The 17,893-nt window shown below is 48.3% G+C and overlaps 1 protein-coding gene and 1 non-coding gene across 8 annotated transcripts in view; both read right to left on the bottom strand.

Moving 5' to 3' along the window:
- Nucleotides 1–17,893, bottom strand: part of LOC115522343 (calmodulin-binding transcription activator 1) — a 563,939-nt gene that overhangs the window by 432,362 nt on the left and 113,684 nt on the right. The gene's annotated exons all lie outside the window — the stretch shown is intronic.
- LOC115522515 lies at nt 2,772–2,878 on the bottom strand. The gene has a single exon (XR_003971421.1). It is a non-coding gene; the product is annotated as a U6 spliceosomal RNA (small nuclear RNA).

The raw sequence follows: 17,893 nt of genomic DNA, 5'->3' as shown, positions 1-17,893 counted from the left end.
GCCCTTTATTTGTATTCCTCCCCTTCCTCTCTCACCTTCATGCCCCCTACTGGAGCTTCCCAGGACTGCCTCTCAAATAAGCTGTACCGGAGTCTGTCTATCTCAGGGTCCCCTGGGGGAACCCGACTGAAGCTGACCATCTAAGAGATCCTCAGGGAAACAATCCGAGACCTCCAAGGCAGCAGCCAGAGAAATATCAAGAAAAAAACCGTGAGCATTAGGGATGCTTCTAGAGGGAGGCTTCTAGCCAAATAACCTTTTTATCTGAGACACGAATGGCTGGCAAAACCAGTAACACTCATGCAATATGGTGAAAAGATCATGGGATCAATGGAAAAGCTACTGAAAATTACAAAAGTAAACCAGCAGGTATAAAGTTAAGATACATAATCAATAGTTTGTGTGTGTGTGTGCAGTGATATACACCACACACACACACACACACACACACACACACTGCACACACCACACACACACACAAATGAGACAGAAGGAATGATGGGTGACTTCTTCATATATATACTGTATGTCTTACATCATACAGTAATGCTATCAAGAAAAAAGAAAACTAAATACTTAGGCATAAATTTAATAAGACATTCCCAAAACACAAGGAGGAAAAACTATAAAAATCTAAAGGACAAAATAGGTTTCAGCAAATGCAAAAACATAACATGTTCTTGATTAGGAAAAGCAAAAATCATAAAAATGTCAGTCTTCCAAAAATTAATCTATAAACAAAATGTAATGACAACAAGAATCCCATTAGGGTTTTTTTTTTCTGGATCTAGAGAATCTTATTACAAAATTTATGAGGAAGGAAAAAACACCAGTGATAGCCAGAAAAACTTTAATAAAGAGAACCAAAGTGTAGAGGCTAGCCCTATAGGTTATTAACACATTCTATAAAACCTCTATGTTTAAAGAAGTATGGAATTGACATGTGAATACAAGGGAACAGAAGAGAAAATCCAGAAATATTCCCACTTCCACATGCAAATTAATATACTTTATAATTTTTTTAATGTTTATTTATTATTGAGAGAAACAGAGAGACACAGAGCATGAGCAGGGGAGGGGCAGAGAGAGAGGGAGACACAGAATCCGAAGCAGGCTCCAGGCTCCAAGCTGTCAGCACAGAGCCCGACGTGGGGTTCGAACACAAAACCGCGAGATCATGACCTGAGTCGAAGTCGGACACTTAACCAACTGAGCCACCCAGGCACCCCGCAAATTAATATGCTCTAAAGGAGACATCACAAATCAGTAGAGGAAAGGGACTGACTTTTTAATAAGTGATACTGGCATATGGAAAAAGATAAATTGGATCTATTCCCCCACTGTAGAGCAGAATGAATTCCAAATGGACCTGAGATTTAAATGTTGTAAATAAAATCACACACTACTATAGGAGAAAACATAGGTGAATTTCTCTATAACCTGAAAGTGGAGAAAACTTCCTAAGCATGATTAAAAACGCAGCAACAACAGGTGAAAGACAGGTACAACAGAGAACATAAACATAAAACTGGCAGCATGTTCTCCAACGTGGCAGCACCATTTTGCTTTCTGACTAGAAATGAACGAGAGTTCCAACATCACATCCTTTCCAGCATTTGGCATTGTCTCATCTCTTGGATTACGGCCATCCTACTGGGTGTGTGGCAGCGTTTTAATTTGCATCTCCCTAATGATTAATGATATTGAGCATCTTTTCATGTCCTCATTAGCCATTCACATAAGTTCTTTGGTGAAATGTCTATTTGAATCTTTTGCCCATTTTTAATTGAGTTGTGTTCTTCTTTTTGAGTTGTAGAGCTATTTCGATAAAATCTGGATAGAAGTCTTTTATCAGATAATGGATTTGCAAATGTTTTCTCTTGGCCCATGGCTTTCCTTTTCTTTATGGGTTTCTTTTAAAGAGCAAAAGGTTTTAATTTTGGTAAAGTCCCAATTTATCAATTTTTTTCTTTTATGAATCATGCTTTCAGTATCATATCTAGGATTATTTTTCACCTAACCTGAGGTCACAGAAATCTTTTCTTGTGTTTTCTTCTGAGCTTCACAGTCTTAGCTTTCACATTTAAGTCTACGGTGCATTTTAAGTTAGCTTTTGTGTATGGTGTGAGGTAAGGGCCTAAGTTGATTTTTGGCACATGGATATCCAATTGTCCCAGCACTATTTTTGTTTGTTTTTGTTGTTGCTTTAAAAAAAAGGCTATCCTTTTCCCCATTGAAGTATGCTTGCATGTTTGATTAAAATAAATTGACCATAAACATAAGACTTTATTTCTGGACTTCATATTTTTCTCTGTTTTCTGTCCTTATGCCAATACTATACTGTCTTGATTGCTACAGCTCTGTAGTAAATTCTGAAGTCAGGAACTATATGTCTTCCAACCTTGCCCTTATTTTCCAAAACTGTCTTGGCTATTCGAGGTCCTTTGTATTCCTATAAAAACTTCTAAGGTAAGTTTGACAATTTCTGCAATACCAACAACAAGAACAACAATAAAAATGCCTGCTGGGATTTTGATAGATGTTGCAGTGAGTCTAAAATATATTTGGAAAGAACTGCCATCTTAACAATATCAAGTCTTCTAATCACTTTCCAATCACAGAACATGGAGTGCTTCTCCGTTTATATAAATCTTTAATTTCTCTCAGTAAGACTTCATAGTACAGGTTTCACACTTTATAAATTAAATTATCTAAGTCCTTTATCCTTTTTGATGCTACTGTAAATGGAACTGTTTAATGTTTTTGTTTGTTTAAATATGGAATGCTTCACGAATTTGTGTGTCATCCTTGCATAGGGGCCATGCTGATCTTCTCTGTATCATTCCAATTTTAGTATATGTGCTGCCAAAGTGAGCACTGGAATTGTTTACTTTAAATTTCATTTTTAGATTGCTCATTTACACATTTCCACTTACATATAGATACACAGTTGATTTTTGTACGCTGATCCTGTATTCTGTGACCTTGATAAATTCGTGTATTAGTTCTAGTAAAATTTTTTTGCAGATTATTTAGGATCTTTTACATTTATAATCAAGTCACCTATGAATAGAGTTTTGCTTCCTCCTTTCCATTCTAGATGCGTTTTCTTTTTCTTCCCTTATTGCACTGGCTAGAACCTCCAGTACAATGTTGAATAGAAATGGTGAGAATAAACAACCCTGTCTTGCTCCTCATCTTAGGAGGAAAACAACCAGTTTCACCATGAAGTATGATGTGAGCTGTGTCAAAGATTTTAAATCATATAAAAGGACATGGGAGGTGGGGGCAGGGGGCCTGGGTGGCTCAGTCAGTTAAGTGTCGGACTCTTGATCTCAGCTCAGGTCTTGATCTCACAGTTGTGAGTTCAAGCCCCCTGTTGGGCTCCACACTAGGTGTGAAGCCTACTTAAAAAAAAAAAAAAAAAAAAAAGACTTGGGAATCAACTTGAAGAAGCTCCTACTGACCAAAAATGGGCCAATTTAAGCATCAATAAGAATAGCAACTGCTTTGAGTTAAAAAACGTTAAATATGTTTAAATCCATGAGTTCATAATGAACCTAAAGCACACAAACAAAAAACTAATTGATCATTGTTAGAGGAGGCTCCTGACCTAATACATTATTTTGAAAACTGAAGAAGTATAAGGAGGAAGAATCAGGCATTTATCTTACCTTTCCTGTATAAACTGTTCCTTTGAGTTAGCAAATTGCAAAAGAGAGGACTTTTCTCTATAAAAGTATTCCCGCCAATAAATGAAGAAGTGAGAGAATTAAAACATCACCATTTTGCAACCCCTAATAATTAATGAATCATCAATTAATGACTGACATCACAAAGAGAAACAACCAGATAGAATGTGTCCCTGATAGAAGAATACTTTGTGTAGGGGAAAAAAAAAAGTTTTTTAAAAAGGAATTTAAAATTATTCAGACCTCCTGATCTACCACTTATAAGGTCCACGGAGGACAGAAGAACATGGTAAAGGGAACCATGGGGATGCTGTCAGCAAAATCCAGACTGTGGGAAACCACAGGGCAGATAGATGACCTGGATTCTTCAATGAATTCAGTGAAAAAGAGAGTAAGAGAATGCTAGAGTAGGAATATATAGATTAAAAGAGACAAAAAACAAAAAAAATTACAGCGTTGTGAAACAACTGGAACAGTGATTGGATGTTTAACAATATCTAGAATTATAATTTTTAAGTGATAATTGTAGTGCAGGAGTATGTTTTTAAAAAGAGACCTTATATTTTAGAGATATATACTAAAACATTTACTGATGAAATTGTATAGTGTCTACAATATGCTTCATGACAATGTGTGTGGTGGGAGGAGGAAACGTGAATGAAACAAGACTGGCCATGTGTTGACTACAGTTGAAAGTGGATGATAAGTATATAGGAGTTTATTACACTAGCCTGTCTATATTTGTAGATGTTTGAAATTTTCCATAATAGGAAGTTAAAAAAAAAAAAAGATGATCATGGGATTTGAAGTGAGCTCTAGGTTACATCTTAAAGCTTGGCTCAACTCCTTATGAGCTGTGTGACCTTGAACAAATTACTTGATCCCTCTGTTGTAGCAGACATAATGTATGAGAGGTGCCCAGCATGCCACCCACCACGTAATATGTGTTCTTCATGACTAATAACGATAAGAAATGTGGCCCCTTTTTGTAGGGGCCTCTGCCAGGGACAATGATGGAGGGATTTAGGGTGTAATGAAATGGCACGTTGTAGGGTGCAGCTGGAAAATTCACCCAGGGGAGAGGCTGTCTGTCTGTAAGCACTGAGGCACACACCTCGTCCGCCACTTTAAGGCAAAATACATTTTTCAAATTAGGTACATTGAAGACAATCAGTAAATGAAGATCAGAGGGGGGATATGTTCTTGAGAGGTTTCATGTGTGGATATTAAAGAGGAATTTATGGAGCCACAGGGGGCTGCAGCCAACGCTAGGTTAATCCTACAAAAGGAATGGTCTAGATACTCTTTCCAGTGCTTGAGTCTAACTTTAGAAATCAGTGTCCCCTAAACAGCTCAGGTCCATGGCCCTTCCTCCTAGAACCCTCCCTTCCCCTATCACTAACAGATCACTTCCAGGACCTTGACAGCCACCTGAAATTCCATGCAGACAACTGAGAACCAGCCCGCTACGCCAGCATCCATGGGCTTCCTCAGGTCTCTCGTCAGCCCCTCTCTGGCCTGGCCTAGTGGCAGCTGACTTTGTGCTGTCAGCTCTGTTCTGGCTGACTGTCTACTGTCCCACTGAAGTCATACAATATGTCCCTGTGGCTTCCCTTGGAGAAGAGAATGGATGATGTCCTCATTCCCAGTAAGACTCCATAAGCAGTGTCTGGATGGCTTCTAAACAGTGAGCATCTCCAGAGAGTCCCTTTTTGCAGCTAGAACCCAAACCTGGGTAGGTTCCCCCTTTCTCCTCCCCTTCTATTCATTGCCCTTGGTCCCAACCCTCACACCAGGAGGCACAGAGAAGGGCCCAGGTGAAGGGAAATGCAATTCCTGCAGTTCCAATGGCCTCCAAACCTGACCCCAAATGTGAAACGGGCTCCTGTGACAAGGCACAACGTGTAGTGTCCTAGAGCAGGAATGCTGTTCCCGAGGCCAGTGTGGAATCTCTGTTCCAGTGGGCAGTTAAGAAAAGAGAAACACCACTCTTCACTGCCGCTTACACACGCATACCCACAACTTTCCTTCTGATCTTTCCAACACAGAATGACCTGATTGAAATGCACCATTAGAACTGTGTGGCCTAGGGGCCCCTGGGTGGCTCAGTCAGTTGAGTATCCAACGTCGGCTCGGGTCATGATCCCACGGTTCATGGGTTCGAGCCCCACGTTGGGCTCTGTGCTGACAGCTCAGAGCCTGGAGCCTGTTTTGGATTCTGTGTCTCCCTCTCTCTCTGTCCCTTCCCCACTCGCGCTCTGTCTCCCTCTGTCTCAAAAATAAATAAACGTTTTAAAAAATTATTAAAAAAAAAAAAGAAGTGCATGGCCTAGTTCAAAATGCCCATAATAAGCATGACAACAACTGCTATGACAAGAGTGGCCACCTCTCTGGCATTTTTGAATGTCAGATGCAGGCAAAGCCCTTCCCTCCCACTTCTCATTTTAATCCCACAACAACTATAGTAGGTGAATACTGTTGTTGTCATCTTACAAATGAGAAGTACACAGAGAAGGGAATTAACTTTCCCAAGGTCACACAGCTGGTAAGGACAGAACCAGTGAACCAGCCCACTGTCCCCCCTTCCTGGCATTTTGCTACAAATCCCTGGCACATGCCCCAGTGTACCCTCTCTCCTTCTCTAGCAGCAACCCAGGGCACTTTCAGAGCCCACGTTTCCTCTCACAGCAGAACATTTCATATAAAGGGAGGATCATTTGAGCCCGATTTAAAATGTTCCTTTAGCCCTTCCTTTTGTTGCAAGGAGAGGAAAGGAATCTGGAAAAGGAATGTCTCCCCTGCTTATCTCCCTTGCACACAGACCCAGCGAGAGTGGTAATTGATGGCTGGAGCACAGCAAGGTTGATAGGATGCCAAACGGAACCCCAAGAAGCCACGGCGACAGCCCAAATCTCATGGACAGGAGCTGCTTTATTAACTTTCAATCTGGTGTTTTCTTCTGACTTGTTTATAGGGTCTGCACGATTTGGGGGACAAGGAGCAGGAAAGCTGGTGGGGAGCACTCCGTGTCCTCCCCTCCTCCGTACCCCCCCCCAAGCCTGGCCACTGCAAGCCATTTATGGAATGATAGGGAAGAAAGGGCTGTCAGGCCCGGCCCAGGCTGCTATCTGCCAGATATGAAAACCAATTGCTTTTCATAATAAATTCCAGCTGGAGCCATAGAAATAATAGGGACCGGGAGAAGGTAACACCAATTTGCTTTATTTGATTAGCTCCTTCTTGGGCGGTCCAACCCCAGCTTCTTTTCATTAAAATAAGGGCAAATTGAAAAATCGTAAAAGAGGCTTTCTTATCAAGAAACAAACGATTGGGTAGATTCATGTGCCCAGAAGCCCCCGTCCACCACGGGGCATCAGTGCCAGCACCTGCTGGTGCTGTTCTACAGGAGCAGACCCCCAGGGCCTCCGTTTGAGGGTGCTTCTCCGGAATAAAGGTGGAAACAGCACCAGCACTGCCCAGCAGTGAGTACTGGGTGCCACCCGTCTCCGGCAGGCCCCCCTAAACCCGAGGACGGGCCAGGCCAGGGCAACCTCGGGGGATGGGCACCGGACTGTCATGTCCACAGGCCAGGACGCCTCTGTGGGGGTCTGAAAGCAGGGTGAGGGACAGCTCAGGCTGCCAGAACTCGGAGGCAGAAGCCAATTCACTAAATGCAGCCTCCTAACCATAGGTTTGTTCGTATCAGCTGAGGCTGGCGGTCACCGAGAAGCTACAGCCCATATGACCAGGAATCACTACCCAGAAAGTCTGCAGGGACTCATTAATGGCTCCCTTCCTAGAGCTCCCAGGGCACTCGGCTTGAAATTCCATTATGACATTCAGTGATTTATTCAATTAATATTTATTGAGCAGCTATTACGGGCCAAGCATTGGTGCAAGGCGCCGTAGGTGCTGTTGTGAACAGAAGCGTCCAAAGCGCTGCCTGTGTAAGGCCTGCTGTCTGGTCGGGGAGGTAGAAGGAGTCACTTGGGGGCTTCAGAAGACCACGCTCCAGTGGGGGGGACAGGAGGCAACATGGGAGCATGTCCTGTAACAGCTGGCTGTGATGTGGGACGGGCCAGCCCGGAGACCTCTCTTCCCAGAAGCGTAGGCGAAGGCCGGGGCTCAGCCAGGAAGGCTCCCAGGAAAGCAACAGCAGCAAGGTCAGTGGCCCGAGAAGCATACTGGCAGGCAGAGAGTAGGTGGGGGTGCAGGCAGGGGGTGAGGCCCAAGAGCCTGGCAGACCTGGGTCTAGGGAGCATGGATTTTGCTCTAAGTGGGAATGAAAGACACAAATGAAGCACATAGTAGGACGGCATCAATGGCAATGAAGAAATGAGGAGCCTGGACGGTCACACAAGCATGGCACGAGGCATGAGACAACATAAAGTAACTCCATCAACGCAGCCACAGCAAACAGCGAAGAAACAGCACAGGGCCCACGTAGGGAGGCTTCGTCTAGGTTGGGGCAGTTGGCGGGGAGGTGCCCCAAACCCCACCCCCCACCCCCTCTGAGAATTCTGAACTTCACCTTCGCAGGGACGGGAAGCGACGAAAGGGCTCTGAGCAGAGAAGCAGGGTGGTCACTTGGCCTTGGTGTGCCAGGCTCACCCAGACCGCCTCTACCTTCTCCACCTGCCACAGCGACATGTAAAGAGTGAACGCTCTGTAAATGCTCCATCAAACGAGTGAGTTAATCAAGGAACTCAGTGGCTAGAACAAAGGAAGTCTTCTCCTTTGTCTTGAAAACACACAGAAAGCACCACTTACATTTCAAGTGTTGGGTCAGTGACGAAGCAGAAGATAAAGGGAAGACAGAACATACGGAGTCACCTTTCTTTGGGTTCAGCACTGCTGGAAAGAAAGAGAACCTTCCATCCCTGCTACCCGGTGCAGCCCAGGTTACGGGAGCCTGAGCCCAGTGAAGCAAAAAGACTATCGCTCAAAAGCCACCGGCATCTGGGTCATGTTTGACCCCACTGACATCTCATTTGGCTAAAATCCGTGCCCCTAAATAGAGCCTGGCACTTCTACAGACCCTCACTTGTCACATTCCAACACCGATATTTTATTAATAATCCAATGTAAATCTGAGAGAAAATTAATGTGTCACCTCCTAGCAGGAAGGACTAAACATCTCAATGTGACGGTCTGTTAGAGTTGTCATTTATCATTAGCATGCAATTCAAGGCAAGTGTCCCACATTCTGGTGGGAGCGTTCGAGACAATGAATCTCTGGGAATTAGCTTCTGGTCCAATTATTCCTGTTTTTCCCCCCACCTACCTAGGAGATAAATTCTGTCTTGGTGGGAGGAAAAAAAAAAGAAGAAAAGCAGGAGGAGGGAGTTTGCTCTTCTCCTTCCTGGGTGAAATCAATTTTTCTCAAGGAGACAAGGCAATATTCATTTTGTGAGAAGGGAATAAGGCTGTACGCTAAAGGCCAATAAATGGAGCCGTTCTGATGAAAACTTCCTCAAATCAAATGTAGGGGAACCTCTTAATGGGCTTTGTTCTTCTTTTCCATAATCCATAACTATTAAGAGAAAGATGGGCAGACAGAAGATCCGCCAAGGGGGAGCTGTGTAAACACCAGGCAGGGCCACCTTCCAGGGGACATCCAGAGAGGTCACTGTAAACACTGGTCTCTCCTGCTCTCCACACGCTTCCTGGGGCTCCCTCCTGCCAGGCACTGCTGTCAGCTCTCAGGATCCACTGACAGGCATGTCCTGGTCCTCAGGGAGCTTATAGTCTAGCAAGGGAATCCATCAATAAACAAACTAATAACAGACAAGTGTTCTACAGAAAAGAACCCAAGATAGAAATGCTGTGCATTAAAATAGAATTGTTTTGTCTAGTAACTTTTTTTTTTTTTAATCTTTGGTGGAAAACATAAAAATGCTCTCTAGAGTAAATCATGTTTCTGGCTCCAAAGCAAACAGAATGGCCGGGGTGAAGGCTGGTTTCTCCCGCCAGTGGGAGCCGGGCAGGAATAACCGGGGAGCCCAGGGCCAGCCCTGCCCAGGCTAACCGCACCATCCAGCACGGTGCGACCAGGGACCGGGGTCCCAGGCGCCCTGGCTCAGACGCCACAAATAGAACTGAGGAGACCATCCCTACAGGTGCAGGTCAACTTTGGCCGGCAGGCGGGGGCCAAGGGAAACCGCACTGAGACCCAGAGGACTTCAACGGGCCCTGCTCTGTCTGCGGGGCCAACCACCACGGGGGAGTTGTCTCCTCACGGTGCCGGCCCGAACACACCTTCTGCCAGCACCCTGTGTGTCACCCACTGTGACCCCTGGCAGGCTGAGCTGCCCCTGCTCCCGGAGCCTCTGTGAGGGTGGGGGTCCTGCTGGTCTGTTTGAGCTACAGAAGCAGCTCCTTTCACCCACACAACCCTGTCGGGTAGCTGCCATTAGCTTCCCATTTTGCAGAGGAAGAGACCACATCTGAGAGGTGACAAAAGCCTCCAGGTCACAGAGCTGCCAGCTGAAGACCCTAGCCAGCCCCTGGTCTGTCCGATTCGGAGGGGAGCCACCACTGCCTCCCCGACCCATCTCATCATTCAGCAGTCACACCCCTGACCCTGACCGAAAACTGCACACTGCCCTTGCGTCAGCTGAATGCGTGATGACCACCGGGGGCCCATGAGGCCTGAGACCCTCCCCACCCAGCCGGCTGGCCCCCTGTCTTCCTCTCTCCTGCCTGCCCTCCCTCTCCAGACCCAGCCCAGACAGCTTTTGCTACCTCCCGACTTCAAACCCACCCTCACAGGGTGATGTGGCCTGCTCAGATCCCCCAGAGGGCCTGAGCTGAGGCTGCCTGACCCGCCCAGAGGGGGCGCCCTTGGAGGCTCTCACTCGACAGCAGACTCTAGGGCACCCTGAGTTGGGAGCCCCTCCCTGCCACATGACCAAATCTGCCTCTTCATTTTGAGTGCAGGTGCCTAGGGACACAGGGCTGGCTCCTATTCGGCCTGCCACATGACAGGCACTAAAAGGTCCCTCCTGTCCCGTTGCTGAAGCCCCACCAGAAGTAGGCATGGAGTCAAGTCGTTCTAAGCTCAGAGAGGAAACTTCGAGAAGGAGAGACGCTGTCTGCCCATGGGACAGGCCTTCATGGCCATAGCCCTGGGCTCTTAAAGAAGTCACGGGCACCAGCTCTCTGTGCCCAACTGACGTGGAGCCCAGGGGCTGCGGGTGCCTCCCAAAATCATCTCAGCTGCCCTTCACCTGGGCTGAGAAATGATGACTTTCTCCCCAGTCTCTGCAGCTCAGGCTCCGAGGCAGAGAAGCCTGGGTGATAACCTCCACCCAAGGCCAGGACCTGTGGCTGCCACCTCCATCCCGACACAAACGATGATTTTCTCCCACACAGAAGACCACAGACCCCAGTAAGCGCTGCTGGGATTAATAACAGAATCAGGGAAATGACCTTTGGTGCAGATGGAGGGGTGATGAGGCAGAGAGATTCAGGGGGATGTTCCAGATGGCAGGAGACAGGCAGTGAAGGCGCTTTTCCATGAGCAACCGCCAGCCCGGGGAGGGCTGCGGGGAAGCGGGGTGGGCCCAGAGGAGCTGTCAGTGGGGACACAGGGATGCTAAGCATCCCCGAGTGTCTGGGGCCAGAGTAGAACCTGCTAGGTTCCCTCAAAGATATCTTCCTCCCCGCCACCCCGCATCCCTGCCCCTAACCCTCTTTCCTGCTTCCCGGAAGCGCCCTTTAATTGGCCAGGGCCCCTCCGGGTGGTCTCCCAAGGCTCTGCAACCAAAGCCCAAAAGTTCATGAATCATGAAACTGCTACCTCCAAACCAGAGTTCTGGGGGCACCAGAGTACCAGGTGATGCTTTCCCCAGGTTGGAGGGAGGGCACCCTCCTTCTGGGCACCCAGCTCCAGAATCTTCCATAGGCTCACACCTCGGGCGCCTTCCCGCCTGGCTGCACAGGTCCAGTCCCTGAAATTGAAGGGCCCCTGGGCATTATCTACTGGGGCCTCAGAGGGTCATTCTTTGGGCCCCAACCAGCTCAAAGGCCCCATGAGAAATACTTGGATGAAAGCAAGGCCAAATACCAGTGTCCCCATCTTTATCAGCACTTAGTGGTGGCCTGTTTTCTTCCTCTCACCTACCTCTATTTCCAATTCGTCTACAGTAAACGTATACTGTTTTACAGTAAGACAGAAAAGGAAACTCTTGTCATTGAAAAGTTTAATTTGGGGGGAGGCTTAAGCTGTTCCCTGCCACCTTTGCATAGGCTCTGCACCTCTCTAGGTCCACACTCCTGCCCCTTTCCCTCCTCTCCCCTTCTTCACCCACCCACTGGACCCCCCCGTGGCCCCTGCTCCTCACCCTGCCCCAACCTCTGGCACTTAAGGGTTTCGTGCTCCTAGTCTTGCCCTCTTGGGCCCTTGAGAATGGAGGCCATGTGTCACCAACCTCTGTGGACTTCCGTAAAACCCCACTCTGTGAGCATTGGGCTTCCGCAGGTGACCGAGGCATAAACAGGGAGATGATGTGCTATCACTGATCACCACCCCCAAGTCCCCCCCCACTGCTCTCACCTCCTGCCTCTACATGCCCTCCCTTTTCTGCCCCAGACCTCAGAGCTGCCCACCCTGGGACAGAACCTCATTAGCCCCGCCTGCTCCAGGGTGGCCTTCCCCACGCACAGGGACACAAGTCCCATTAGTGCAGTGTGAATTAGCCTGGCAACCAGAGCCTTCCACCAGCTGGGCTCAGCCTGCTTTGCTGCCCTTTTCCACACATAGCCTTACGCACCAGGGACTCAGCCCCAGTGGGTCATCTGCACGACGTGTATCCTTGGGCCTCTGTGTCACTGTGCAGGGTATCACCTTAGCCCTTTCCTTCTCCCCTGGCCAAAGCCAAAATCCTGTTGAGTTCCTCAAGGCCTATCTCAAATGATACCATTACCACCTCCCTCCATGAAATTAAATATCACCTGCTCTACCCTTCCATAGCACAACACCGGTCCCTCAATCTAGACCCTCCCTGCAGCGATTCCTGTCTGGTTCCAGTTAGTTCCACAGGTCTGCTTCCCCAGAAGACTGGAAACCCTTGGAAAGGAGCCATATCCCTTTATTTAATGTCTCCTATAGACCCAGTAGGGGGTCTTAACTATGGTGGGTCTCCCAAAATATCTCCATAGGTAGGTCCAGGGTTCCTACCTAGGACCGGGAGCAGAGGTGATCTATAAAGAGCTCCTCAAATGCCAGCAGGAGCCAACAGGTACTGAGCAGGAAGTAAGGGTTTGGCACCGTGCTGGAGACTTACATGTGTGAGCCCATCTGATGCGCAGTAATCCTGTGCAGCAGGTCATGTGGTCATTCCTTTTCAGAAGGGGCTACCGAGGTTCAGAGAGGCTAGACAATTTGCCCAAGCCCCACACAGCAGTTATGGGTGACACCAGCATTCTGTGTGGGCGGGTCTCACTCCAGGCACATGTTTTGACCCCTGTCCTATGCTGCCCCCTCCCCGCCATCAGGAGATGGTTACAATGTGCACAGAGACTCAGAATGCCACCAAAACCAGCAGAGTGATCGGAAAGGGTCTATTTAGTCTACCTTGGACCCGACCAGAAGTAGCTCTCTGAGCAGTCTAAACACCCCTCAGTGCTAAATGCTGCAAGTCAGACATGCACGCTCCCCAGATGGAAATGCACCATCCCGTCTTCCTTCACATTGCAGGGCTGCGTTATCAGGGGGATTCGTCTCTGACTTTCATTAATTATAACGTGGATTGTGCTGAAGGTGTTTTGGTCAATAGAGACCTCTTTGCCTCCTCTCTCCAGAGCTCGTAAATCTGGCCCTATGGTCTAACGGCCATGATGTTCCCCTAATCATGTTACTGCAATATTAATAAGGCTGTTTAATGCAACTGGTTCCTTCTAAATTGTCACATAAAAATTTGGTAAATGTCAGACACATCATTTAATAGAAAACGATGTTTCACTGCCAAGGGAGCTAGGTGGCTGAGAGCATGAGGTAAAAAGCCCAGCGATGACCTTAAGGCAGAGCTCTATCTTGGGGCTCCTACCTTGGGCCCTTCTTCCCTGGCAGCCCGCGGTGGCCCTCGGCCCACTGTGTGCGGACACTGAGCAAGGACTCCTGGGGAGGGGGCAAGGGTCAGATTAGACACAAACAGTGGCTCCTGTCCTCACGCAGCATACAGTCTTGTTGAAGCAAGAGAGAACCCCTAAGTTTTCTCGGCCACCTCATGGTGCCCCTTGTCACAGGCGATTATAATTCCCAATTTAGGAAGCTGAGAAAGTTCCCAGGGACACTGGTCCCACATTTGAGCAACCTCACATATGAAAGGGGTGGATTCCCAAAAGCCCATCAGGAGGTGAGGGGCAAGGCAACACTCAAAAATGGGGGTGGGGGGGGCTCGTCTGCTACCATCTAGCAGGGAACAGAGCATTCCTCTGGGAGAGTGGACCTCAGACTTCTCCACTGGAGAGGACTCAAGAGCCCACTGTAAATCTGAGCATCTGACTGTGACCTTTTCCAGAGACCCAGACAGAGAAGTGAACCCCAGAAATGGGGCTGAATATCCTGAGAATCCTCTGAATTTCTCTGGGTAGTTATCAGCCACCCGTCATGTCACACGGGTGCCAACCTCGCCACTCCTCTGCATGACCCAACTTCCTGAGTTGTTCCAAGCTCCAGAAATCCAGAGCCTTAGAAAATGAATTCCCACTCCTGGTCAGAGAAGTTCTTGGGAAATTGCTGGTGGGGGAGGGGAGAGGATAGTGGGAGAGCAGGGGCTTTGAGGAGGAATCAGAGACTTGGCTGTTGGTGGGCACTGCACCAGTCTGAGGTGCCCCATCTGCCTGGCACCCTTGGGCTCCTTCCTGACACTTCTAGACTCTCCTCCAACATCCCTGTGGGCTGTGGCAGGTCAAGGCACTTCTAGCCATTCCACTGGCTACAGGCTGATGGCAATGCACGTGGTATAAACCAGGACTCATCGCAGCAGCAGCCTGTGTAGACAGGCAGCAAATGAGCCTGCAATGTGGCAGGCAGGGTGCCATCCATCTGTACAGATGACACGGAGTAGCAGGTAGGCCTTGGGCAGCAGGGCTAGCAGGGGACATGTGTCTACCAAACACTCCCACACAAGAGCCCCAAGGGAGCCTCATCCAGTGCCTCACTGGCCCTGGAGCCTTGCCCCGGACAATCTCCTGACAGTGGGGGAGAGGACCCTTCCCTCCATGCCTCCAACCTGCTGACGGGGCTTTAGCAGCCCACCCGAGCGGCAGAAGAGGAGGGCAGTAGACCTTGAGAGTTTTGTGCTTCTGTCCAGAATGATGATGATGTCTAAAGATAAACCAGTATACAACAGATTTCCTGAAAAAATCAATTTTAGCAAGTGGGAAATCGCTTTAAGAAGCATTTCTATCATGGACTTCACTGGGAGTGTGAACACACTGGATTCTCCAGCTGCTGGTTTCCCTTCTTCCCCCCCAGGTAGAAGCTGAGCCACCCCCCGGTGGTGGCCCTGGGATGGGAGCCTGCAGACTGATGCAAATTTAGGCCATCCCTCGGAAAACTCATCAAGGGCCTCAGCCACGGGCTTGCAGCCTGACCTTGAGCAGCTATTACATTTCCAACCAAACCCACAGTCTCTCCTGCTGGAAAATGAGGCCGGCAAGACCTATGGCCCCACCTGGCAGGGAGCCGGCTTCTCTCCCACTCGGGGAGCAGCGAGAATGTCTGAGCTCTCTGGCTTTATGGAAAGGTGCAGCACAAGTCAAGGTACCGCAGAAACACTTATGATTCACAGTAGGGATTGTAATTATGACTAGTCTGCACTCAGCTTCCTGAGCATCAGGTATTCGGGAATCTTGCTGAAGCCAGGACATCACTCGGTTGACCACCTCATCATCTACCCTCTACTCATCTCATGGAAGATGGGATGGTGCCTTCATTAAGTTTCTCATATATCCAAACGAAGAATTTAGGTCTAATAAATACATGAAAATACATCTAATAAAATAAAATTTGAGATTAAAAGGAAGCTTGCTTACATATTCATGAATCAGATGAAAACTCAGATGAGCCCTTCTTAAGCTTCTTATTTGCAGGGAGTCACAGATTTAACCTGTGCTGGGAGCATTTCTTAGCAAATAAAGCTGGCAAAGGCACACTCACCCATGTATCCATTGAACAAGAATTTATTAACCATTACTTTGTATGACTATTTATTTCGCATTTTCATCCCTCTTTGTAACCCCAGTACCTCATATAAATAACATGCACTCAACCTATTGACGCAACTGCTTTTCTAAGGTCCAACCTTAGGACAACCCCTGTCTCCAAGTTGCTGATGTATGGTCAAGGAGAGTCACTTGCTCCATGAAGCCTTCCTGGCCCTGCTGGGCTCTGTATGGTGATCCTTCTATGCATTTCCCAAGCAGCCTTTACTCTTCCTGCCTAGTACCCAGCCCCACCACATGCACACACACGTGCACACACATATTCATACGTGCACAGACACCTATTTCACGTCCCTATCCTCTGCTGGACTTAAGCTTAGTGAAAGCAGAGGCTAATCCACTTCACTCCCTATAGTCTGGCATCTACATAGAAGAAACGGCATGTGGATGGGTGGGTGGGTGGGTGGATGGGTGGATGAAGGGGTAGCTGGATGGATGGCTGTGTGGGTAGAAGAGATGGATGGATGGATGGATGGATGGATGGATGGATGGATGGGGGAGGATAATGGATAGATGGGTGGGTAGGTGGGTACACAGATAAGTGGTTGGGTGGGTGGGAGGATGGATGGATTCATACATGAATGGGTAGGTGGGGGAAGGTTGGGTGGGTAGAAGGAAGAGTGGATGGATGGATGGATGGATGGATGGGGTAGGTAGATAAGTGTATGAATGGGTGGATGGATAGATAAATGAATGGATGGATGGGTGGATGGGTAGGTGGGTAGAAGGAAGAGTGGGTGGAAGGATGGATGGATGGATGGATGGATGGATGGATGGATAAGTGAATGGGTGGATGGGTGGATGAGTGGAAGGATGAGTAGATGGATAGTTGTATGGATGAATGGGTGGATGGGTAGATAGATGGGTGGATGGATGAATAGGTAAGAAAAAACAATAGAAAAGCCTAAGCTGTGGCCCATGATAAAAAGTACCGAGTGGGCAACCGGCAAGGGCAGGGAGGAGTGAGGGTGTTGGTCAGTAAGGGAAGAAGATCTAGAAGGAAATGGCTCTTGGATCTTAAGGAAAAGAAAAGATTTGGCACGGGAAGTGAGTCGATATTTTCTGATCCCTTCTTCTGTGCCATGCCATATACTGGACACCTCATAAGCATCAGAATGCCTCCTCACACCACGTTGGAGGAAGGTATTTTTCCCCCATGCAGAAGGAAACTGGGCTCAGCAGGACACTGAGCTGCAGGACCCTGGGCACTGCAGAGCCAGCACATGGTGGAGCCAGGATCAGAGACCATGTAGCTAGCCTAACATAAGCTCCCTCCATGATGCAAGAAGGCTAAGGGGCATTTCCTGGTCTATTGTGAGACTGTGCTATGAAGAGTTATCTGTAAGGTTTCTCTGCAGAGGGCACAGAGATGGCGGCCAGGCCCCTCACAGCAAACAGCAAAGAGTCGAGGCTCTCCAGGGAGGGCCCAGGATGCATGACCCCCTCCCTTTCCACAAAAGCCCGAGCTCCTTCTCCCTCCAGGCACAGTCCCTGTTTCACAGAGGGAGTAGAATGGGCTAGGGAGGCAATATGACTTCTCTAAATGATATTATGTAGCTGCCAGAGTCTCGGGCAACAGGGAGGGAGAAAGGGGACAAGAGTGAGAGGAAGAGAGGGCAGTGCAGAGGGTCAGGTGTTCCAAACGGGTCAGATCTCTGCTCCCTGCAAGCCGCACGTGAGACAGGATATGGAGGCCCTCACAGCCAGCATCACCCGAGGAGCTGGCCCGGCCACGCACCATGGCTCCTAGGGTCCCAGCGCCTGTCTGACATAACACTCAAGGGACTTTCTGAGAAGCATCGTCTATTTAGCTGATGGCCCCGAAGTGTTCCATTTAGCTGGAAATCATGCTTGGTCCATTTCCCAGATCTAACCGCCATTATAAGAGCCCCGCACGTCGCGCCTGGCAACAAACCAGTTTAGTAACCCAGTGGAGTGAGTCAGACTCCTGCGACCCCCATCTGAGGGGC

Source organism: Lynx canadensis, chromosome C1 (genome assembly GCF_007474595.2).
Source record: "Lynx canadensis isolate LIC74 chromosome C1, mLynCan4.pri.v2, whole genome shotgun sequence".
NCBI classification, from domain to species: Eukaryota; Metazoa; Chordata; class Mammalia; order Carnivora; family Felidae; genus Lynx; species Lynx canadensis.
The sequence above is the reverse complement of the archived record's forward strand: the minus strand, read 5'-3'. Positions and strand labels throughout refer to the sequence as shown.